The sequence below is a fragment of the Camelus ferus genome, chromosome 3, assembly GCF_009834535.1.
Source record: "Camelus ferus isolate YT-003-E chromosome 3, BCGSAC_Cfer_1.0, whole genome shotgun sequence".
Taxonomy (NCBI): Eukaryota; Metazoa; Chordata; class Mammalia; order Artiodactyla; family Camelidae; genus Camelus; species Camelus ferus.
The window spans coordinates 23,186,033-23,210,579 of NC_045698.1; the positions used below are offsets into that span (position 1 = coordinate 23,186,033).

The 24,547-nt window shown below is 37.8% G+C and overlaps 1 long non-coding RNA gene across 6 annotated transcripts in view; it reads right to left on the minus strand.

Moving 5' to 3' along the window:
* LOC116660672 overlaps positions 1–24,547 on the minus strand; it is a 449,791-nt gene that overhangs the window by 299,859 nt on the left and 125,385 nt on the right. Inside the window, exon 4 of one of the 6 annotated variants that reach the window (XR_004316267.1) lies at positions 22,487–22,520. The exons of the other annotated variants lie outside the window; for them this stretch is intronic. This is a non-coding gene — a long non-coding RNA (uncharacterized LOC116660672). The remainder of the gene's footprint in view (positions 1–22,486; positions 22,521–24,547) is intronic. 6 annotated transcript variants of the gene reach the window in all.

Here is a 24,547-nt window from a genome sequence, read left to right on the forward strand (position 1 = left end):
AGACAACCCAGTGAGTGACCCCAGCAGGAGATCTATTGAGGCAATGAAGGGAAATACACATACATATGAGAAAGCAAAATGGAACTTAGAGATTCATGGAGGATCACACAAGCAGTCCTTTGGCCACTTACCCTCCTAAAAATAGAAGCATCACCAGAGACATTTGGCAGGATGCCAATGACCCTGAGCTCAGAGCTCAGGGAAGAATTCTTCAGTTAGAAATACTTGAAGTCAAGGGCGAATGACTTGATTTTAATGAGAGGCAATATGATTTAGTGTTAAAGAGTTTAGGCTTCGGTCACCACTTTCTGCTGGACTTTGAACAAGTAACTTAATTTCTATTTAGCTTGGTTTCTTCATTTCTAAAATGGGGGAAATAATAGTGTCTACTTCACAGGAGTGTTACATAGATTAGAAAGTTAACTTATGTAAAGTACTTAACACAACCAGGATCCAGGCAAAGAAACCAAATCCTGGGAATTTATTTTCAAGTATGTTGGACATGCTGAAAGGTTAAACAGGGGACCATAAAGGAATCCAGAGATTAACAAGTACAGAAAGTTTCTGCCACCCCCTAAGACTGGAAGGAAAAGGGAAGAGGTAGTTTTAACAAAGTCTAAGAGCTAGAGCTTTCTGGAAGAAGCTAAAACCATGAGAAAGATAGCCACTTCTGGAGATGCTACTGTAAACATAAAGATGGGAGATACATCCTGGCTCTGTCTTCCAACCTTCAGTCACCTGCCAACCTACAGTTCTCAAACCGCCAGTGGCCTCCATTGTCTGAAAGTTGCTAGAAAGCAGTTGGTAAGGGAGTCCGGAAAATATAGTTACCTGGAAAAGGGGAAGAGCAGGAAACAGGTCTGATGCTAAGTAGGCAAATGACTAGAATGTCTCTCAATAGATGTCAGCAGCTATTATATTTTATGTTTGATCTGGGATACAGCAATCATTTTGCTTCCTACTACCCAGGAAATGGTGATTCTGGGCCAATTATAGATTCTTCTCTGAGAAGCTTCTGTTGAAGCAAGACAGTTAATGGCCAGCTATATTAACCTTAGGTCTTATAGGGTTGCCTGTTTCTAGCTGGAAGTGCTTACTTTAATTTAAATGTAATATATATTGAAAGGGCCTATCTTTTAAGGTTCCAGTATCTGTTGGATACATACTTGACTGGCATGAGGAATAAAAGTTTGGATCACATTTTCTTCTCTGTTGTATGCACAGATGATGTTAAATACAAATTAGTGTAACAGCCCTGTGTCAAGATCCAACCCCAGGATATAGTTTCTAACATCAACAGATACCTTAAAGCACAATGCAAACAAACTTTCCTGATTAACATGCTCACTTGGTACTGTCTACCAAGGAAGAAGAGAAAAAGAATAAAGAGAGGAATGATTAAACAAGCATAATTGATTAAGAACATTAAAAATATTTAAATCTTTTAAATATATGGTATTCCTTATATAAATGCTGTTTTATTAATTTTATATTGTGGAATAAAAGTATTTAATATATACTTAGAAAATAACCCTTTTATCCTGAATATATTTCATTAACACAGACAATGCTGAAGTCATAAGTAATTGTTTTCAATAATCAGATGCCACCGCTCTTACTGCTGAGTAAATTTTTTTTTTTGATATATAGTAAGGAGACAACCAAAATATAATAAACTGAATTATCAGTTTGGGGAAATATAGTCACTGTTATATCAAACCACATTTTCTAGAAAACAACTGCACTTTCCCTAAACCAACTGTAGCAAATAGCAAATACCTCTGGTGCCCCTTTTCAATCCCTGAAGCCCACCTCTGATTTCAGTGCAGCTGTAGTGAAGAGTTCCAGACAAACACAGACTCAGCCCAGACTGCCAGGGTCCCACTTAGAGTGCAGGGCTCATCTTTCCTCTTTCTGTCCCAGGACCTCCTCCAGTGCACAAGAGCCCACTCAGTCCACCTGTAAGCACAGCCTGGATATGTGAGAGTGTTTTAAGACTACAGAAACATCCCTCGGCCAATGCAGGCCTGGGTTTGGTGGGCAAGTGCTACACTCTCCCATCTGTCTTAGAAAGCCAATTCAGAAAGCCATCCTCAATGTTCTTCAGAAGATCCTATTGGAATCCAGCCTCTATTACCCACAAGGCAAGTCTCAAAAGTGCCCCACTTTTGCGACAACTTGGATGGACCTAGAGGGTATTACACTAAATGAAATAAGTCAGACAGAGAAAGACAAATACTGAATGATTTCACTTATATGTGGAATCTAAAAAATAAAACAAATGAACAAACAGAACAAAAACAGAGTAATAGATACAGAGAATAAACAGGTGGTTGCCAGAGGGGAGGCGAATGGGGAGAGGAAAGAAAAAGAGAAGAAAGATTAAGAGGTGCAAGCTTCCAGTTACAAAATAAAAGAGTCACAGACATGAAATGCACAGTGTGGGAATATAGTCAATAGATTTCATAATATCATTTCATGGTAACATATCATAACTAGACTTAACATGGTGAACATTTTGAAATGTACAGAAATATCAAATCACTATGTTGTGTACCAGGAACTAATATAGTGTTGTGGGTCAATAATACTTCAAAAACAAACAAACAAACAAACAAACTCATAGAAAAAGAGATCAGAGTTGTGGTTACCAGAGGTGGGGGATGGGGGATGCAGAGAAAGAGGGAAATGAATGAAGGCAGTCAAAAGGTATAAAACTTCCAGTTATAAGATAAATAAATATGAAGGATGTAATGTACAACACAATAAATATAATTAACACTACTGTATGTTATATATGAAAGTTATTAAGAGAGAAAATCCTGAGTTCTCATTATAAGGAAAAAAGTGTTTTCTATTTCTTTTGGTAGCTACATGAGATGATGGATATTCACTAAACTTACTGTGATATGTAAGTTAAATCATTATGCTGTACAGTGCTGTATGCCAATTATATCTCAATAAAACTAGAAGAAAAAAATAAAATTTTCACTTTTGTGGGCAAAAAAATAACACCCCTTTATCTTGGCTTATTCTCTTCCCCTGTCCCACTCTCTCCATTCCCTCACTCTTGCTTCCTGCACCCAAATCCTTGTCTCAGGCTCTGCTTTGGAGGAACTCAAATGAAGACAGCAGTGCTATATAGAATCAAAAATAGTATCTTTATCTAATCCAGGGTTTCTTAACCTCAGCACTACTGATGTTTAGGGCTGGATAATTCTTCATTGTGAGTGGTTGTCCTATGCATTGTAGGATGTTTAGCCACATCTCTAGCCTCTAACCCTTAGATACTAGTGGCATTCCTTCCTCCATTTGTGACAGCTGAAAAAGTCTCCAGACATTACCAAATGTCCCTTGGGGACAAAAACTGCCCTGAATTTACAAATACTGGTCTAAGCCCTTAAACAGGACAGTTAGCTATTCTCTAAGTCTGTACCATATACCAATGGAAGCAAAGCAGATACATTCATTTTGTTTCAGTCATGATGGAGGTCAAGTAACAGAGAATAATTCAAAGTCCAGGAAGAAGCATTTCAATGTAGTGATAACATGGACAAAATGATATTTTTTATTTCGTTTGTTCACTGACTAAACTGAATTAACTATTCAGCAATCTGTCTGCTAAATTATTAGTGTAAGCTTCTAACATGGCATAAATTATCCTCGATGACTTACCTCTTCTTACCTCTACGGTGTCATTTCTCAACACTGATTCCTGATTCTCAATAAATAACTTACTGATTGAATGATCCTTAACACAGTCTTACCAAGTACAGATATAAACAAGTGCTAAACCCGAAGGCAGAAGAAAAACTCAGTCAACAGCTCTCAGCTTCAGATTTCTCATCTCTAAAAGGAGGACAATATTGCCTAAATCCTGGGATTTCTGTGGGGCATCGGCATAAGCTAATGCACAGGAAAGTACTGTGGTGTAAAGTGCTATATGCATGTAAGACACTGCTAACGGTAATGAGGTGGGAAGCCCCATGAAAAGACTGACAGGAGCCCCAGGCAGGGCCACTATCTCACTTTTGTGCTTCTGTAGAACGGCTTGTTTCTAGGAAAGCGGAATTTACCCCCTAAGATTCTACCGGTTCCCTGAGCTCACTCCTGGTTGGTCCATTTGTAACACCTCAGTTGCATAAAGCTCATTCCTGATTGGTCCATTTATAATACCTCATTTGCATAAAGCTCATTCCTGATTGGTCCACTGTGTTATACCTTATTTAGATTTTTTTTTTTTTAATATGAGAAACTACATGGGAGATAAACTCAATAAATGAGATAAGGAATATAGAAGGAGACTGGGGACAGGGTTTGAAGAATGAGTTAAAATTTAAAGATACTGAATTAAATTTGAAGCTGTCCAGCTATAGCTATAAATAAAATCTGAAGTTCAGAATAAAAATCAGTGCCAGAAGAATCATAAGACCAGCCACAGAGTATGCAGAGAGGGTGAATAAAACCTGAAGATGGAGTATTAAGGAACACTGATGTTTAAAAGGAGGATCCTAAGGCCATAAATGACAAGCCCACAGTTAACATTAGACTCAACAGTGAAAAGTTGAAAGCTTTTCTTCTAAGATCAGGCACAAGACAAGGATACCCACTCTTGTCACTTTTATTCAATATACTGCTCAAAGTCCTAGCTGGAGTAACTAGTCAAGAAAAAGAAATAAAGGCATCCAAGTCAGTAATGGAGTATAATCTGTAGAAATACTGAATCACCATGCTGTACACCTGAAACTCATACAATATTGTAAATCAACTAAACTTCATTTTTTTAAAAAAGCATCCAAATTGGAAAAGAAGTAAAATCGTCTTTACTTGCAGATGTTATTATATTATACATAGAAAACCCTAAAGACTCCACAAAAAAACTGCTAGTAAAAGTTGAAGGATACAAAATCAATATACAGAAAAGTTGTGTTTCTATGGACTATCAGAAAAAGAAATTAAGGAAACAATCCAATTTACAATAGTATCAATATACTCAATCTCTTGTAGTAACTTATAATGAAAAAGAATATGAAAATGAATATATGTATATGTATATGTAAGACTGAACACCAGACGTTGATACAACATTGTAAACTGACTATACTACAATAAAAAAAGAATGAATTTTTTTAAAAAGAATAAATACTTAGGAATAAATTTAAACAAGGAGGCAAAAGATCTTTACACTGAAAACTATAAGACATTGCTGAAAGAAACTGAAGAATGTACAAACATTCCATGCTCATGGATTGAAAGAATTAATATTGTTAAAACGTCCATACTGTCCAAAGCAATCTATAGAATCAATGCAATCCCAATCAAAATTCAGAATTCTATTTCACAGAAATAGAAAAACCAATCCTAAAATGTGTATGGATCCACAAAAGACCCCAAATAGCCAAAGTGATCTAGAGAAAGAAGAACAAAGCTGGAGGCATCACACATTCAAAGTATATTATGAAGCTATAACCACCAAAACAGTATAGTGTTGGCATAAAAACAGACACACAGACCAACAGAATGGAACAGAAAGCCCAGAAATAATCTCATGCACATATGGTCAATTAATTTACAATAAAGGAGCTAAGAATATACAATGGGTAAAAGATAGCTTCTTCAATAAATGGTGTTGAGAAAACTGGACATCCACACACAAAAGAATGGAGCTGGACCCCTACCTTACACCACATACAGAAATCAACTCAAATCAATTGAAGATTTGAAAGTTAAAACCTGAAACTATAAAATTTTAAATTCCTAGAAGAAAACATAGAGGGTAAGCAACTTAACATCAGTCTTGGCTATTTTATTTTATTTTATACCAGAAACAAAGGCAACAAGAACAAAAATAAATAAGTGGGACTATATCAAACTAAAAAGCTTCTACACAGGAAAGAATACCATCAACAAAATGGATAACCTATGAAATGGGAGAAAATATTTGCAAATCACATATCTGATAAAAGGTTAATATCCAAAATATGTAAAGAACTCATACAATTCCACAGCAAAAAATCCAATCTGATTAAAAAATGGGCAGAGGAACAGAATAGACATTTTTTCAAAGAAGGTATACAAATAGCCAGCACATACATGAAAGGGTGCTCAATGTCACTAATCATCAGGGAAACGAAATCAAAACCACAAAGAAGTATCACCTTATACCTGTTAGAACAGCTATTATCAAAAAGACAAGAGATAACAAGTATTGGAGAGAATGTGTAGAAGAGAACCTTTTTACACAATTGCTGGGAATGTAAATTGGTACAGTCATGATGGAAAACAGTAAGGGCCTTCCTCAAAAAAATTCTTGAAAAATTAAAAATAACTGTCACATGATCCAGCAATCCCACTTCTGGGTATATATCCAAAGAAAATGAAAACAGGGTCTTGAAGAGATATCTGCACTCCCATGTTTATTGGAACATTATTCACAATAGCCAAGCTATGGAAACAACCTAAGTGTTCATTACTGTATGAATGGATGGAGATTTGGTTTATAGCACTATACCATTTTATACAGGGGACCTGAGCATCTGCAGATTTTAGTATCTACAGGGGTCCTGGAACAAATCCACCACAAATACTAAGGGATGACTGAATACACAATGGCATATTATTCAGCCAGGTGAAAAAAGGAAATCCTACCAATTGTGAAAATAAGGATGGACACCGAGGGCATTATGTTAAGTGAAATAAGTCAGATAGGCAATGACAAATACTGTAGGATATCACTTATGTGTGGCATCTTTAAAAAGCTGAACTCATAGAAATGGAGACTAGAATGGTGGTTACCATTCTAGGGTCTGGGGGGTGGGGGAAATGGGGAAATTTTGGTTAAAAGGTACAAACTTTGTTATAAGATGAATAAGTTCTGGAAATTTAATGTATAACATGGTGATCATAGTTATTAATACTGTATCATATACTTGAAGTTGCTAACAGAGTAGATCTTAAATGTTCTCATCACAAAAAAGAAGTTATAATTATGTAATGTGATGCAGACATTAGCTAATGCTATGGTGATAATCATTTTGTAACATGTATCAAATCAACACACTGTATACCTTAAACATACACAATGTTATATGTCAGTTAAATCTCAATAAAGCTGGAAAAAAAATATAGGAAGGACCCTTCTCTGCCATCCCTTGCCTATATTAGTTGAACTTGAACAGTTTTACTCTGTCTTCAATATTTTCAGATATAGTAATTTTTGTATTCCCAGATTTCAGCTTCGATAACTGGGATTGGATCTTTATTTCACAATCATCACCTCTCCAATGTGCCCAACACACATTTAGCAATCACTGAATAATTTAGGAGTGATTTTAGGAACCTCTAAAAAAGGAAATTATAGTTTCTCTTAGCAACTCAATAATAGACCTAGCAATCCCTAAAGATATCCAACTATCTCTCCTCTTTCCCTCCAACCCTGAAGTTACAGCAATGTCTGCTTTCTTCTTCCTAACCCATTGGACTTACTTAGCTCTTGCCATTCACCTGTGGAAGTAACTAGACTGAGGAATAGGGCTAGGAGGGATGAAGCAGAACTAGGCACGACTGAACTATACGCCTTAACTTCATCCTTGCTCAAATTTAGCCAGCCCCACTTCCAACCAGACTGTATCTACTTCTGTGATTATCAGTCACTGCCTATATATTTCAATTGTCAGGAAAGCCATATTTATAGAGATCCAGCCTAACATTCCAATGATTTCTCCATTTAGAAAAGGATATGGGATATGGATTAACATAGACTAGATTTCAAATTCTATTTCTGTCACTTACTAGCTGAGTGACTATATATTAGTTTCCTAGGGCTTCCATACGTTTGGCGGTTTAAAACAACAGAAATTTATCATCTCACAGTTCTGGAGTCTGGAAGTCCAAAATCAGAGTGTCAGCAGAGCCATGCTCCCTTTGAAATCTGTAGGGGAATCATTCTGTGCCTCTCCCTAGCTTCTGGTGGTTTAACTCATCTGTCTGCTAACCTGTCTCCTTTACATGTAGATCTGCCTGCTCCACCACACACATGCAGACTGCGTTATTCCTGCCCCTCCCTCTGTCTACCACAATGAGGACCAACATGCTGCTCCAACCACTCTCTTTTCTCTCTGCAAATATTCAGATAAACCCAGGATGGAATGCAACAGATCATCCCAAAACACTGGGCCTTGTCCTTTGAGGAATATACTGAAAGCAACAGCCTTTCAGATGGAACAGATGGAAAATAATTCAGTGGGCAGCACCACTGTGTTCAACCTCTTTTTCATACCCTCATTCCTCACTCATTCCCCTAACTCACCGAAGCAAAGGGCTAAAGAGGAAAAGCATTCTTTCCTTTAGGCAGGTGAGTTTATAGTCCAGCTCACTTTCTGTCTCAATGTTAAAACAAGAGCGTGGGTTACTGGAAGCAAAGATTTTCTGTTCACGTGCAGCAACAGCGCCTTCCACTTTTTATAAACCTAAAGCAATCTTGTTTTCTTTTCTGTAATTAGGACGTAAGCCAGTCCATGCCAGACTGACTCCTTCCTTCAACTCCCCATGCACTGTGGCTGGAGTGTCACTGTTCCAGAACTGCAATATTGAGTGCTTTTGCCTGGGTCTGTGGCATAAATAGAACAAAGGAAAAGATTTTCCTGAGAGAAAACCTTGAAAGTCAAGAAATGATAACCTTTTCTCACACTGAGGGGTGGGGGTGGAGGAGTGGTAAAACAGCAAACGCACTCATGTCCTTCCTCGGACTTTCCTGTCTTCAAAGGGGTTCAGGGCTCACGTGAGTTCCTTCCCAGGCACAGCCTGACAAAGTCCAGATTGCCCAGCAAGCGCCCCATGCCGTAAGACAGTTAGCCGAGTTGTTAGTTTACTTCCCTAGAAGACAACAAATACCCTAACCTAGCACCTCTTTCCTCCTGTATCCATCTGTAAGGAACCTTGTAAAGACGTTAGAGAACTTAAAGAGCGATCTACATGACCTCCACGGTTACTTCTTCTTTGATGGGGCAGCCTTGGGGAGAGAAGCATCTTTCTGACTGCCAGGAAGTGGGGCACGCAGGAAATAGCCATTCTCTCCCACATACCAAGTGCGTGCCACATTGTCCTCCTTTCCCCTCTGAAGCCTTCCCTAACTAACCTTAAATGCTCTCACCACTTAACTAATGACATCCCTCAGCTAATAAGTGGCATGGTCACACAGTCACCTCTCTTAGTTTGTACTTCATGCTCTACTCTGCTTACTCTGTGAGCACTTCGCTCTCCTGTTGCAGCTCTTAGCACCCTCAGCCTTGTAGCATAACTCAGGGGGACTACACAAGCCTGTATGTCTCATTATACTATAAACTTTAATATGAGGGATTCTATGCCCCTGCCCACAACCCACAAGGCCTTGCATCTTTCTCAAAAATATCTATTGAATAAAAAATTTACAGGTGCTTTAATAGGCCTTTTTTCATCCAATATGTCCACAGCTTCTTGATAGACACTACTACTTCCTTGGAAACATCTCTTCCCTGTATGCCACCCTATTCTTTCCATCTCCCAACACACTGACCAACACACACACATAGACACACACACACACACACACTTTTAAGCAAAATTATCTTCTAATTAGTAAATATTTCATGAGCTATACTCAATAAGACCCCAGCCTTGTAGCTCATCGATGCGTATTAATCTTTCTAATCTATATGCACATATGCATTTAAAGAATGAAGAAAGTAAGAACAACAACAAAAAACCAAGTAGCCAAGAAGACAATACCTACTCTCTTATCCCTGGGATTCCAGGAAGTAATCCTAATATTACCTTCATAAAAGAATAAATGAATGTCTTCAATTAAATTTACCCTGCATTAGATATTCCTTGAAAAATAGTTATTAAATGCCTACTATGAACCACACAGTATTTTAGGACCTGGAGATAAAGACCTTGTATCTTGGGGGCTCATATTCTATAATAAGTGGGAACAGACAATAAAAAATAGATACATATAAGAGGTCACGCATAGTCAGTGTATAAAGGAAAACATGGTAGTTCAGGGGACAGAAGAAGGAGCTTATAGGGAAAGCATTTTTTCAGAGAAACTTGTTATTAAATTTAATTTTCTTTAAATACATACCTTTCTCTCACCCTTACCCACTGTAGGGAGAAACAGAAGATCTCCTATATCCTCCATTTGGGGGATTCTATGCATAAGGCCTGAGATGGTGAGGATGACATACAAAAATACATTTTACAAAGGGGAAAAAGGTATCTGTTGCTACCTTAACCTTCAGACTACCCCCACAACCCCAGGACCTTTTTGCTCCTTTAGGAAAAGCCCCTGGGAATCCACCTGAGTGTTGAACAAGCCCTTGCTCTGGAGGGACGTTCAAACGCCAGCGTAGAATAAGCAGCTGTGAGATTTACTAAGAGAGAAAATGGCTAGCACCTCAGATCCTACAGGGGAGAGGATTTGCCTCTCCATTACCCTGTGGTCAGCCTGAATGAAGTGAAAGCTGAGCCACATAGATATATGGTGGAAGGGCATTTTAGGAAGAAGAAAGAATAAACACACAGTCCCTTAGATGGGAGCGTGTTTAGTACATCTGAACAAGAGCAGAGCAAGCATGGCTGGAGGGGAGTGAGAAAGGGAAACAGATGAAGGGGAATCAGATGGCATAGGGCCTTGCAAAGTGAATGAGCGTTTAGAAACTGATGTTAATGTTATCTCTCTGCAAAAGGGTGAGGCTTGAAATGAAAATGAAAGTAAAACCAAAGGGGGAAGGGAGGCAAGAAGAAAGAGAAAGGAAAAAAAAAATACTAAGACTAAAGACAAGTAGCATTGCTTCTTTGTTGCTAATGGATATGCTAAATTAATTTCAAGAAGAAACTTGTTCAAGTCTCTGTGACCATCTCTCTTACATTCCCCTTCCTCTCTAACCCTAGTGTCAACATCTGACTTGTGATTTCATCATCTACAACCATAATTATTTACAAGCCCTCTTGACTAGTTTTCCTCTCCATTCTATCCTCTTTCAACACAACCATATTGCTGTCACAGCAATCTTTCATGCTCTTCCTGATAAGTCTTACTCATTCTAGACATCCACTCCAATCACCCTACCTCTGTAAACCTTCAACAGTCCCATGTGTGTTCCATCCCCTCAGAAGAATTCATCATTTCCCCCATATGCTTGTATGACACACTATGTCACCATTGTAGCTCTTATCATATTTTATCAGAATGTGGTTAATACATGTCTCTCTTTCTGTTGGAATATGAGTTCTTTAAGGTCAGGGACACCAAATCCTTCATTTTTATACCCCAGATAGTTAGCAGAAAAACATATTTTAAAATATGTTAATAAATATTTCTTGAATTAAAAACTAGAAAGATTAGGATATGAGATGAAAATGGGGAAAGTCTCCAAGCAGAATCAGAAAACATGAGAAATCAAGATGGTAAAGAGATCTGCAAAGGCAGCAGAGAGAAAAACATCACAAAAGATTAAATCCAGAACAAAACTTTTGTTATCTTCTTTAATCACTTAAGTTGACAAGTGGTAGAATTGGGATTCAGCGTGCTCAAGCAGCAAATAAGTAGAAGACCTTGAACTCAAGTCTCAATATTTGCTCCACAGTTCTCAGAGATTAACACAAACCACAGATACAAAGTGCCTATAGGTCATCCTGCTCACCTGTAGACTAGGCCTCCCTCACTGAGATGGAGAAAGGCTGAAGCAATTTTAATGTGCCATCAAGTTACTGTAAAGTGTTTTTATTTCCTTTTTACTTACTTAAGAGCTTTTTTGTATGACAGCTTTACTCTGCTGCACATGCTCCATGTATGCCTAGCAGTACACCACTTCATGGTTTATGAAGCAGTGATCTGTCATTCCACCAGATTCTCACAGCAGTTCCTTGAGACTTTGGTTTCAATTAGGTGCTTTTCCCTTCATTATTCCACTGCTTCCTATAACTATAAAAGGTCACTTAAGATATCAAATAGGCAGCTGGAAACACCATCTCCGCCTTTGTAATTCTGAAGATTGTACACCAGGAGCACTGGGTTCTGGTGCGGCTGTGCCAGCCTTGAGCTGAGGGTCACTTCACCTTCTGTGCCTCAGTTTATGCATCCAGAAATCAAGAAGGCTTGACCAGATCAGTGGTTTCCAGACCTGGCTAGGCATCAAAACTATCTGGAGGCCTTAACAAACTTAATCATCTAGATCCCCCTCCGAGAACATCTTAGGGGATGAGGACCGGAAATCTGTATTTCAAAAGCTCTCCAGGTGATTCTGAGGAGCAGCTGGGTCTGGAAATCTCTAAGCCAGATGGCCAGATGATAGATATTTCAAGTCTCTTCTGGCTCTCAGACTATGAATAAACCATGCTTCTCTTCTGTATCCATTGCTTTTTGTGCAAGTCAGTCTGTAGACTCAGACAGTGGGTTCCTCTTTGTGGCCTGGATAAAACAGACTTAAGATGGTAAGACTAGCAAGACCTCAGAATTAATGGCTTTGTCTATATTCTGGGCCAACAGGACCACATGAGAGCATGGTTTTCTTTTATTTTCCAACAGTAGGCTTCTTCAATGAAAGAACTCACATATTTTCCAGAAGTCTGCCTGCTCTCAACAATGTAAGGCTTTATTATTATTATTTTCATCTGTTAACATTTCCCGTTGGACTCCAAAAGCTGTCTAAAAAATACTGAGGAAATTCAATGTCTTGAGTCTTATTTAACAAAATACACTAAAAAGATAAAATCAAGACATGTAGTTTTCAACAAATCACTGATGCACAGATGGTGTCAAAGAGAAAACAACAAAGAAAAGGAGAGAGACACCTTACCATCACAAATTTTAAAACTTTAGTTTGTTTGTTTGTTTGCTTGTTTGTTTTTCTTTTTAGTTCAAAAAAGGATTTCAGCCTCTGGAAAATAAAACTAATAACCTAACTCAAAAAAAGAGTAATGTATAAAACACAAAGCTAATTTATTCATTGATATAGCAAGAGGCATAGCATACCTTAGGAAGTCTAGAACTTTAAAACTTTAAAGACTTTAAATGCAATTAATTAATTCTAATATTCCTTTATTTCTCTCTTTAAGTCACTGATTACGCAGTAGAGGATTAAGTCTAAGACAGCCTTAAATTCTTTCACTGGAGTCTTCCCTCCTGATTCAAACTGCCCAGATACCTTCTGGGCTACTGAGTGATTTTACCAACTGTAAATCTCCTGATACTTGCTCCAGACTATAGTTCCTTATCTTGTTCACAATTTTATCATGAAAGACAGCTATATGTCTTTCTGCAATCATGATCCTCAATATTCATTTATTTGTTTAATAAGAATTTATTGAACACTTACTATGAGTTAGGCACATGAAATGATGACTGTCTCTGCCTGTTTTGAACATTCAAGATGAGAAAGCACATAAACAAATAACATGACAGTGAAATTAGTGCAATAAAAAGTAAAATTTTTACTGTGTAGCACAGGGAAATAAATACAGGATCTTGTGGTGGATCACAGCGAAAGAGAATGTGACAATGAATGTATGTATGTTCATGCATAACTGAAAAATTGTGCTCCACACTGGAATTTGACACAACATTGTAAAATGACTATAACTCAATAAAAAATGTTTATACATATATAAAAAAGTAAGATTTTGCAGGGTGCCAGGGATAGCTACATGGAAAAAGAGATATTTGACCTAAGTCTTGAAAAATAAGTAGAGTTTGCCCTGTAGTTCCAGGAGGAAAGTACTTCCAAGCAGAGAAAACACGGAGCAAATGCTGCTGAAGGAGTGGTGGGGAGCACACTTTAGAAGATAATATGAGGCAGGTGGTGATGGAATAGTGGGGCAGCATTTCCACTGTAGCTTCTTTTGTGTTACACCTATGATATCTTCTTTTTATATCTGTCTTCCTTTCAAGAATTTGTTTAAAGCCTCTAAAACACTAGCAAATTCTTTTTTTCTTAATTCAAGCACAGTTTAAAAAAATAATTTCTTCTTTGTCATCCAGAAATATATTATCATTTGCCATTCCTTAGTACTCTGATCAAACACCACAGTTCAGAAAATCAAATCTTTTTTATTAATCCCTCTATATAATCAGTGTCTACTCCCCATATCCTACTTCTGATTCTACCTACCCCGCCATTCCTCTGCACAAGCTTTTTATTTTTCTACAAAGAACTTCAAAGTCAATTTAAAAACATTTTAGGTTTCCTAATGACTGTATTAAAATTCTGAAGAGAATCAAGCAGGTAGTCCTTGGTAGATTTCATAAATCTCAAGTTTTAGATATATACTTAGTAATAGTTGTGCTTCAGTATTTAACTAAAGTTCAGACTTTGATAGGAAAGAAACTGAGTGAAAAAAATTCTTGAATACAGTTAATTATACCTCTTAGAAGCCTAGCTGTTCAAACCTCAAAGTCCTCATGTAGGTACCATCATCAGCCTTTGGTTGTAGTTTATATAAATGACATCACTTTAGAAAGAAACAGATAGCCTTGGAAATACTAAAATTTTATAAAACCAAAAATTATCCTGCAACACTAATTTTCCACTCTAAGTTTCAAAACATACGTGCCCACAGACACACACACACACCCTGGTTTGGTCCTGAACGAACTGACCAGCTTTTTTTGCTGATGGCTGGACTCAAAAGCTGGCAGACCTGAGCATGAAAGCATGTCATCTCCTCATCCTCATCCATGATCAGCTAAAAACGGCTGAGGCTCTTCTGTTCCAAATTAGAAACATGTAGAAGAATTGAAGTGGAATGGTTGCCTCACCTAGCATAGCCTGAGCAAGTCCCCTGTTTCTAAAACCCTCCAGGTCTGTCATGTGCCACTTTTCATGACAAAGATCAGCAGAACAGAGCAAGCCATCAAGCAGAGCAGTGGTGGTAGACCCAGTTCACTTTGCTTCTGACCAGGTTTTATCTGGCCTGCTGCCTTCTTTGTGATCATCTATTTGCATGTTTTTCAATAATCCTCTTTCAATGGGAACAGCTAAAAGGTTTTAGTTAAGAACTTCCATAAATTTTCAAATGTACCATTTTTATAGTGTTTCAATTTTTAATTAAAAATAATTACTCTAGATACGGGAGTTCTGGAATTTTTATTTGAAATACCTTGTTTTTTCCTAGCACCGTCTGTCTCATAACAGCTCCCTACTGCCAAAAGAAAATGATCACATCAGAACCAAATCCATCTATCTTCAAGTAACAGACGTTGGCAGACACATTACATTCTGAGACTGTTTGTCAGCCTTTGGCTGGTAGGGTTTAAATTCTGATTTACTCTGGCTGCTCCAGAGATAAGACTTACAACTTCACAATCACTGAGATGGGCTCTGATTCTTATCATACAGACAGATAGAGAAATGGGAGAGAACGGGGAGTGGGAAAAACAGAATTCAATGATAAAAAGAAACACACATACAGAGGATATGTGTACACATGTCTTCTCCATTTACTCAGACTACCTTACATTATCCAGGTTTTACTTGCTCAGAACAAGGTCACAGGGCAATGGAGATTCTACAGGTCCAGCAGGAGCACAGAGATTCACTATTTTTTTTTTAAAATAAAGCCTTGAAAAACTATTTGTGGAATTTATCCCCGAAAATATGACATATTTAGAGGCAGGAATAAGAATACAAATTTAAACTTTATAGCTCTCATTGTCTTAAATGTATACAGTTTCAAATTCTCTTGTCAGTGTGCCTTCTAATTAGAGTGTTTTTAATCATGAATATGATAGCAATAATACGTGTTATACCATAATTTATCATGAATATAGGACTTTATTAATATTATGATAATGCACATTTTAAACAAATGAAGAGTATGCATGCTAGATTACTCACTGTGGAGAGCACTGTTTGTGTGTGAACTGGCTTAACGTTTGAGGTACACTGTACTCTACTAAGCAAAATCAAGTCTGCCTCATCCGTCAAATTAACCATTTCTTCCTCTTTGTACTAGACTTCCAGTATTTCAGCTGCCCTTCTGTTCTGCCGCTATCTTCTTTAGGAACTTGATTAGAAAAGAAAGAAGATGAATATTCAAAAGTAACAGAGTTTCAAAGGTATGACATGAAAGGCTACCCCTGTCTATAATGAGACTATGCTTAGAAGTAAGAGATCCTAGGACGACTATGATCTCTTTACTGATGTCTCCTCTTTGTCTATGTCACAACTTGTTCTCACCAGCCATTTGCGTTATGATTATTCAAGAATCTTGGTCCAGTCTATAAAAACATCCTTGCCCTAACCTCATACCAGAGTGTTAATCTTTCACTGTTCCTTCCATCTCCACCAAAGACAACATAGTTCCCTCCTTTTAGTATTTCAAGTCTCTGCTCCAGGGTCCTGCCCTCTTTGAATTTGGATCATTCTGCACTCACTCTGCAGCTATGTCTTTGCATTAATTCCTAGCCCTATATGAGAAAGGGTATTTCCTACATAACCCTACAGTGCCCTCTAGGAATCAAAACATCATCAACTGACTTTATAATCTCCTTCCCTGAAATTAATTTCATCTGAATTCTAGGTGCAGAAATTGGACCCCACATCTGTTTTCTCCCTAGCCAATTACCTTTTTGCATGTTTTTATTCTTTTTCTGACTAGACAGTCTCTAGTTAGTTCTTACTACTGGTCAATTACACTCTCAGCTATATCACAACTTATCTTTTTTCTAGGCGCAGTTTTTTAAATTGCCATTATAGTCAGGACTACGCCATTCCTCTTGCTCTGTGCCTACCTTTTTCCCCTTCTCTCATGTGACAGCTTCTTTTGATGCCTTCCTTGCAACTGATTTATTCCCTGTTATAGACTGAATGATTGTGTCCCCCTAAAATTCATAGAGTGATGCCCTAACCCCCATTGTAGTGTTATCTCGTGGGGGGGCCTTTGAGAGATAATTAAACTTAGATGAGGTCATGAGGATGGGGTCCCCATGATGAGATTAGCATCCTACTAAGAAGAAGAGACCTGAGAAATAAATTTCTGCTTAAGCCACCCAGTCTATAGTATTGCCATGGCATCCTGAGCAGACTAAGACACCCTCTTCATCCTCTCCACTACAAATACCGTGAATGACTGCTTCCTCAGCCTCCTCACCACTGCCTGTTTGGAAGACTGACTCTTTCTCTCTGCCCAGGGGTCTAAAGAAGACTTTCCAATATCACCTCATCACTTTTTACTGGACATTCTATTTGAACAATTTTTTGGCTTTAATGTATAAATCCTTCCATGAAAAGGTGTGTGGCATTTAATAACCTCCATTGTTCTGTTTTACACCAATCCAACCCTTCAGAGGCCAGTTGCAGGCTCAGCTTCTCCAAGGAATGTTCCCTAATGGTTCCCTCCATTTTAATCTCTCCATTTTCTAAACTTCTCTGGCATTATTTTCTATACCAAGTAATTTAGAAATTTAACATGCTTGTGTATTCTCTTTTCTTCTTGGAACTTGTCAGCAGTCCTGTGTTTTCTTCTGTACTTTTGCACTGGAGTGTTACTCTCAGTCAGCTGCTAATCTACCATGACTTCTCAGTTATGCTCTAACTTTATGCCATATGTACATACACATATTCCTATAGTCTTCTGTTTCTGGTCACTTCTTTAATTTACCAAAGATAATTTGGGGTCTAAGCATTTCTTTACTTTCCTCAGCACTGTGGTGACCTTGGCAAGCTAAGGGACTTTTAACCATCCCTGCAACTAGGCTGCTGATTTTGTTTTTACATAGCCTCTCTCAGAGAGAAATTAGCAGGATCAGTCCCGGCCTCCCAAATGCCTTTAACATGGTCCCTGCTTACCTAAGTTATTTTTTTCTCTTTTTATTTTTGAAGGAATGAGATTGTGGGAACAAAAAATAGCAAGGGTTCTCTGGAGTGCATTGTGCCTATTCAGAAGTAAGAAAACAAAGAAAGGAAGAATCAGTGAGCCAAATACCTCTTATACCATTGTCCATGTGCCCTTTCCAGAGCTGGTTCAGTGGATAAACCAGCAGCCCCTATTCCCAGGCATGTTATTCTGAAAATTTAAATGTTTCCTCTGAATGTGTGAGTTTGGGTTTACCTGGTCTTCAGGAGTAGCACTACTTTTCTTCATTGGCTTTGGGAAGACTGGATGGAAAACCATTAGTTGTTTTCATCATCAACATTTACTTTGTTCTGTGAGATCATTTTACTAGGCTCCAATCTAGTAAGATGGGAACAATGAGGAAGAGTTTCTCCTCTTGAATTTTAAGTCCTGCATGTGCCAAATCACACAATAAAATACACACAGAAAACACAACAGATATCCATAAAATCTGCATTTGTTAAACAAACACTTTTCATGCACACAAAGAGGGTCAAGCTAATTAGGGAGAGAACACTCTTGTATAAAATCAGTAAATGCCCATAATCAGGCTTTGAAAGTCTCAATATCAACAGGTGTACACTGAAAACCCAACCATTCATTTCCCAGGTGTCTGCTTTATCAAATATATGCTTAACAGTATGTGAATTACTATGAGTCATAAAAAAATATACGTGCCCATCCTCAGGAGCATTTATAATCTCACAGAGGGGTGAGACATACACAAGATGCACTATGAGGAGATAATATCTGACATATCATTATCAAGGGAAAAAATGCAAGGAACAAAGGTATGTTAAGATGATCTATATTGCCTTCCCAGCTCTGAATTACCTACTGTTGAGGAGGGGGACAGAAGTATGGTCATACCCTAAGTATAGTATATATTTAACTTTGGAATACATGCAGTAGAGAATTACCTTCCCTGCTTCTGCTTGCATCCTTCTGCTTGTCAACCTAAAGTTGCATCCTCAAAGCTTGTATCAGTTTATCATGGGGAGATGTTATAAAATTCATTTCAAGTATCTGAGGAAAGCTAATTGGGGATTAAACAGTAGCAGATAATTTGCTATTTATAGTGGGCTTTTTATGATACTTTACAAATTCACATGCATTGGCAACCCTTCAAGATAACAATGTCGATATTACCCAATTTTGTAGATGAAGAAAGTACAAGGTCAGAGAGATTATCTGATTTGTCCAAGAACCTAAATGTGTCTGATAGGGTCCTGACAGGAAACAGACAGCATATCTAAAGGAATTGACTGAAAATAATTGATTGAAGGGCAGAGGTAAAGGGCCAACAAGGGAAAGTAAAACACTCAAGGACTAAAAATCAGAAGGCCACAACTACCCTCAGGCCTGTAGAAGAGAGAATAATGTTCTCAGAGCTTGAAAAGAATTGCCACTCTGAAGGAGGAGGTGCCTGATAGGATGGTGGACACAGATGCTGCCAGAACAGTGGCAAAGTGGAGAACGGTAAAGCCAGCGAAGACATACCGAGATCTTCTCTTCCCTCAGCCTCTACTCCTCTGCCAGTGCCTTCCATTGACCAAAATAAACCAGAATCTAGAGAGTAAAGATGCTGGATGATGCAATCAAAAAGTTAGGTACAGAAGTAGGCAGAGGAGACGGACTGATCTGGAGGAGATGGAGAGGAGCAGCAAGCAAAGTAAAAATATGTGGTTTCATGTCTACAAATCCAATGTTCTTTTTCCTACAGGTACTGCTCAGATACACCCAAGATGTATAATGAGGAATTAACTATAAGTCTTTGAAAAAAACTTGGAAAGAGATTTCAGTCTTATTAACACACATTTCTTTTTTAGGTTAGACTGCATGCCTGCATTTTCTGATGGCTCATAGCTATTCTGGAATTCTTTCTACTTGGACAGAATCTAGACTTTGTAACCTGCTCTCTTTAGTACACAAGTACATCTTCATCTCTCAAAAAAGATGCAACCCCCAGAGATGATACTATTGAGTTTCAGTATAATGCTAAGCTCTTCAAAGTCCTACATGAAAAACAACAAAAACGGAAATTGAAAAAGATGATGGAAGACTGGCTGGGTGTTGTGTATGGCAATCACTGTCAGAAAAATGTTCCTACTTCCATAGGGCATGCAGTCTTATAGTAGTACATATTTCCTCTGAGAAGGACCCAAAATGAAATGAGACAGAATGAGGTAGTAATTCAGCTGACCTCACATATTGCTCAAGAGAGATAAGCTTTCCTTATTTGGAAATTTGGAACAAATTTGGAACCCAACATTTTGTGTCTCACTGGTCCACTGCACAATTCCATTCACCCAGTTAATCTTCTGTATAAGCACCTGCTCATCTCTCGCACTTTGGTCCTCATCTGTCTGAAAATCCCTTAAATTAAGCACAGTCCTTTCCAAATATTAGTACAAAGATCCCTAGAAAGAGAAAAAAAAAAAAAAAAACCCTGCAATTCTATCACCTTGGTATGAATTCAGTTTACCAAACTACTGTCCTCCTTTGATTAGAGAAATTTAAAGTACAGAAGAAAAACACATGAAATGCTTTTAACAATTAAAAACCAAGTAGTTAAAATACCTCAAGCCTTTGGGGGTAAAATGGAGAAAAGAGACCTTGGAATCCAAGGGGAGGATGCAGAAGGAGGTAGTGGAGGGTTGGGGAGCAGTTCAGACAAACTTGGTGACTTACTTGCTCAAGGCAGGCCTACACCTAGCTACTCATTTTGGTAGATCCCTCTTCTGACTGCTCTCACTAGCATCTGTGACAGCATTGAACTTGTGACGGTACTGAACACTAAGCAAACTGTCACCAAGTATTACACCCCGCAGAACACTGGCTTTTACTTCTTAAAGGAATCAATCCAGTTACTTTTAGAAAGATTTCCTCTATGCTTGAACTAACTAACTATACTTCCTTCCACTCCTTAAACCAAGGCTCAGGCTTATCCACTACCATTTCCGAATGTTTGTTTTCCTTTTCCCCAGAACAATGAAGATGACAGCGTTCTGGCTAAAGGGCCCCAACACCTGAAATACTCTTTGCTAATTACATTACTTGGCAGGCTACAAAGAAGTGGCAAATGCAATCTTTCATGAAAAAGAAAATTTAAAGAAGAAACACTATCAAAAGCATCAGTGAAAATAAGAAATTAAATAATTAAAACTGTTCAACTTTATAATGACTCAGACACTATAATATGACTGGCCTTTTCTGACCTGTTTGCCAATTAGGGCAGGGTCATGGATCCTGGAAAATAAGAGAGGTTTCATCAATATCCTTACAACTGATTTGGTTTTTTGTTTAGTTTTTTGAATAATTTTTTTTAAGCAGAACAGAGTATCAAGCAGGGGACTTGGCCACAGGCCGCAGCTCGAGTCCTCAGGGGGAAAAGAGCTTTTTTTTTTTTTTCCCCTGGGCTTTTCTTCTGCTTGAGTCACTTTTTCACTGATGTACATGATAAAACGCTGCCTATTATCAACCTAAATATCAACCTGACCAAACATGTGGGTCAGGTATTTTAACCCAGGGAAGATCTTTGTGAAACAACTGTATTACACATTTTGATTGAAGATTACTTAATTTGGTATAGCCAGTTTATCCTCTCACGAGGTTCTTCAAATATCCCACATTCCCTGCCTGTAAGTTCCTCTCTAGCTAAAAGGATCTGGCTGTCTCAAGGCTCTAGATAATGATGGCAAGATCTCTCTTAAAAAATTTTTTACTATTTTAAAAACTAATATAGTTACATTACCCCAAATCCTATGCTTACTCATTAGTAACTATCTATAATGCTTAATACCTGCGTTCATTCACTCGATAGGCACTCAGTAAAATCCTTTTGTTTTTTAGATTTCACTATCAATTGAGTAACTCCCGGGTGCCAGGCATTATGTTGGGTAAAACCTCACATGCTCTCTCCTAAATCCATCACAACAATCCTGAGAAGGGGAGCTTGCTGTGTGATGGGAGCAGTATTATTAAGATGCAGGTCCTGTTCTATACAAATACAACTAAATATAATTAGATTTAAAAAATCCAATCCTTAGCATCAATTAAAATTTTTTTTGTAAGTTTCTTAACCAAATAGTCACAGCTTTGCCTTTGTACCATTTTCCACTCTATTTCTGAAAGCCTGTGGCATCAGTATATGGTAAGCAAATCCATTCAAGAATATACTTACTCCTGGTGAAAGTCTTGTAAAATGCTGCATGCTCTTGAACACAAAGAAAACTAAAAGGCATTAGATGATTTGACCCAAGTTAATCACCTGTAATAAAGCAACTCAATGTACACAGCCCAGTGTTACTGAGATGTTTATGTCACTTTTACCTATAAAGACCCTTTTCACTTTCGTGTGTCAGTGTGCAGCATAAACCTCAGGCAGTAAGAGATGTATCAGTATTCTGCCACTGTTTACAAAGCAAGTGACAGGCTATAAATATCTAGTATATTTAATGGGAGAAGAATTCTCAAGTGCATTTTATAAGCAAAAAAGTGAATGACAGAAATGAAATTACACAGATACATAATACAAATGTATTCAAAGCCATAGATGAATTAATTAACGGAGGTTAAAATGCATTGCCAGGATACCATTACCAGTACTTACCCTCAAGGTTTTAAATCTTCCTCCAACCTTCATTCTGTAGGAATCAAACAAGCCACCGTCAAGACTTGGTTTAACACAACACCATTGCCGAGTAATTTGGTTTACTCACCTGGTTATTTCCTAACAACTCGACCATTATTATCAATAGGACCTCAGTCATCTCTTATTTAAATTAGAGGAAGTTCTGCTCAAATTTTCAAAAAGTTTAAGAGGTTAAGTCCTCTTACTTAAGAGAATATTGTCTCATTTTCTTACTATTTTTTTCCTTCAAAAAAAGATACTTTCTAGGCAATGAAATCTTCTGCCTACTCTTCAGATCTATACCTTATATCTTCATAGATCTGGCATGTCTCCATAAAACCTTTTAAATGAAGTGTGATTTTTAAATATTTTGGTTCAGACTTGGGGCAGAATATACTCTATCCACTCATAAAAGAACAAATTAAATTTTAGCCCAGGATTCTTGTGGATACAAGGCCTACAGATTTTGGCAATGCCAGCTGGGTATATTCTTCAGTGTCTCTTTAAATCTTTCTTAATGTATAAATGACATTTAAAAGCCCCCTTTTCATTGCAGTTGGCAGAGTACCTAAGACCATAACAAGTTGCTTCCTCAGTAAATGTCATTTCCCTTAACCACAGGGCTATAATTCAAAAACTGTAGATTTTTTTTTTTAAGAGAAGTGTTAAAAAAAAAAAAAGAAAGAAATAGAAGAAAAAAAACACCCTTCTGGGAATGAAGCCTAGGCTTTCCCATCTATGAAAAAAGGGAGTTGTAACAGAGTGGGGGACTGGCTAGAGGCCAGGGACCTGAAGTTACTGCTTTCAAAATGGCTTTCTGACCAACTATACCCAAGTCATGGCAACTTGCAGGGAGAGTGAAACAAAGAGAAGGCAGGTGGCAGGAATCTACTGCAATGCAATGCTTAAACATACACACATTGGAGCCAGAAATCAAGGTTCAAATCCAATTTCTACTACTTACTGACTTTGTAAACTTTGGTAAGTTACTCTACTTCTTTGTACTTCAGTTTCCCTGTTATAAAATGAAGATAGTAATACACAGGTGTATTGGTTTTCTACTGCTGCAAAACAAATTACCACAAATGTAGCAGTTTCTGTGGACACAAACATACTATCTCAGGGTTTCTGTGGATTAGAAGTCAGGTACATTTTAGTGCCTACATGTACTATGCTCAGAGTTTCGTGAGGCTGAAATCAAGGTGTTAGCTGGGTATACCCATATCTGGGGTCTTGACTAGAGCAAGATCTGCTTCTAAGCTCTCTTGGGTCATTTCCTTATGACTGTATGAGGTTTCTACTTTGTTGCTGACTGTAAATAAAGGGGCCATTCTCAGTTTCTAGAGGCTGCCTGCTTTTCCCTGCCACGTGGGAACAGCCTCTCCAAATTATGGCAGTTTGCTAGATCAAGGCCACTGGAGAATCCCTCTTACAGTTGAATTTCTTCTTTCAAGATGGGCCCAATCCCTTTTAAGGACCCATCCAATTGAGTCAAGTCCACCTAGGATAATCTCTCTTTTGATTAACTCAGAGTCAAAACTGGGGCCCTTAATGACAGCTACATTCTTCCACCTTTTAAAGTAAAATAATCATGAAGTGACTGCCTTCACATTTGTAAGTTCTGTTCAAATTCAAGTGTATATAGGGAGGACCATATAGGGTATAAACACAAAGGGGCAGGAATCTTTGGGAGCATTTTATTTTACTTTATTTTTCTTTGTTTGAAGCATAGTTGACTTATAATATTATATCAGTTTCAGGTGTACCAAAAAGGAATTTGATATTTTTATAGACTACACACCATATAAAGTTATTATAAAATATTTACTATATTCCCTGTGCTGTACATTTCATCCCTGTGACTTACCTATTTTATAACTGATAGTACTTCTCAATCCATTTTACCTATTTCACCCTTCCACTTACCTCTCTCCTCTCTGGTAACCACTGATTTATCTTCTGTGTCTCTGTATTCATTTGTTTTGTCTTTTAGATTCTACATATAAGTGAAAGCATACAGTATTTGTGTTTCTCTGTCTG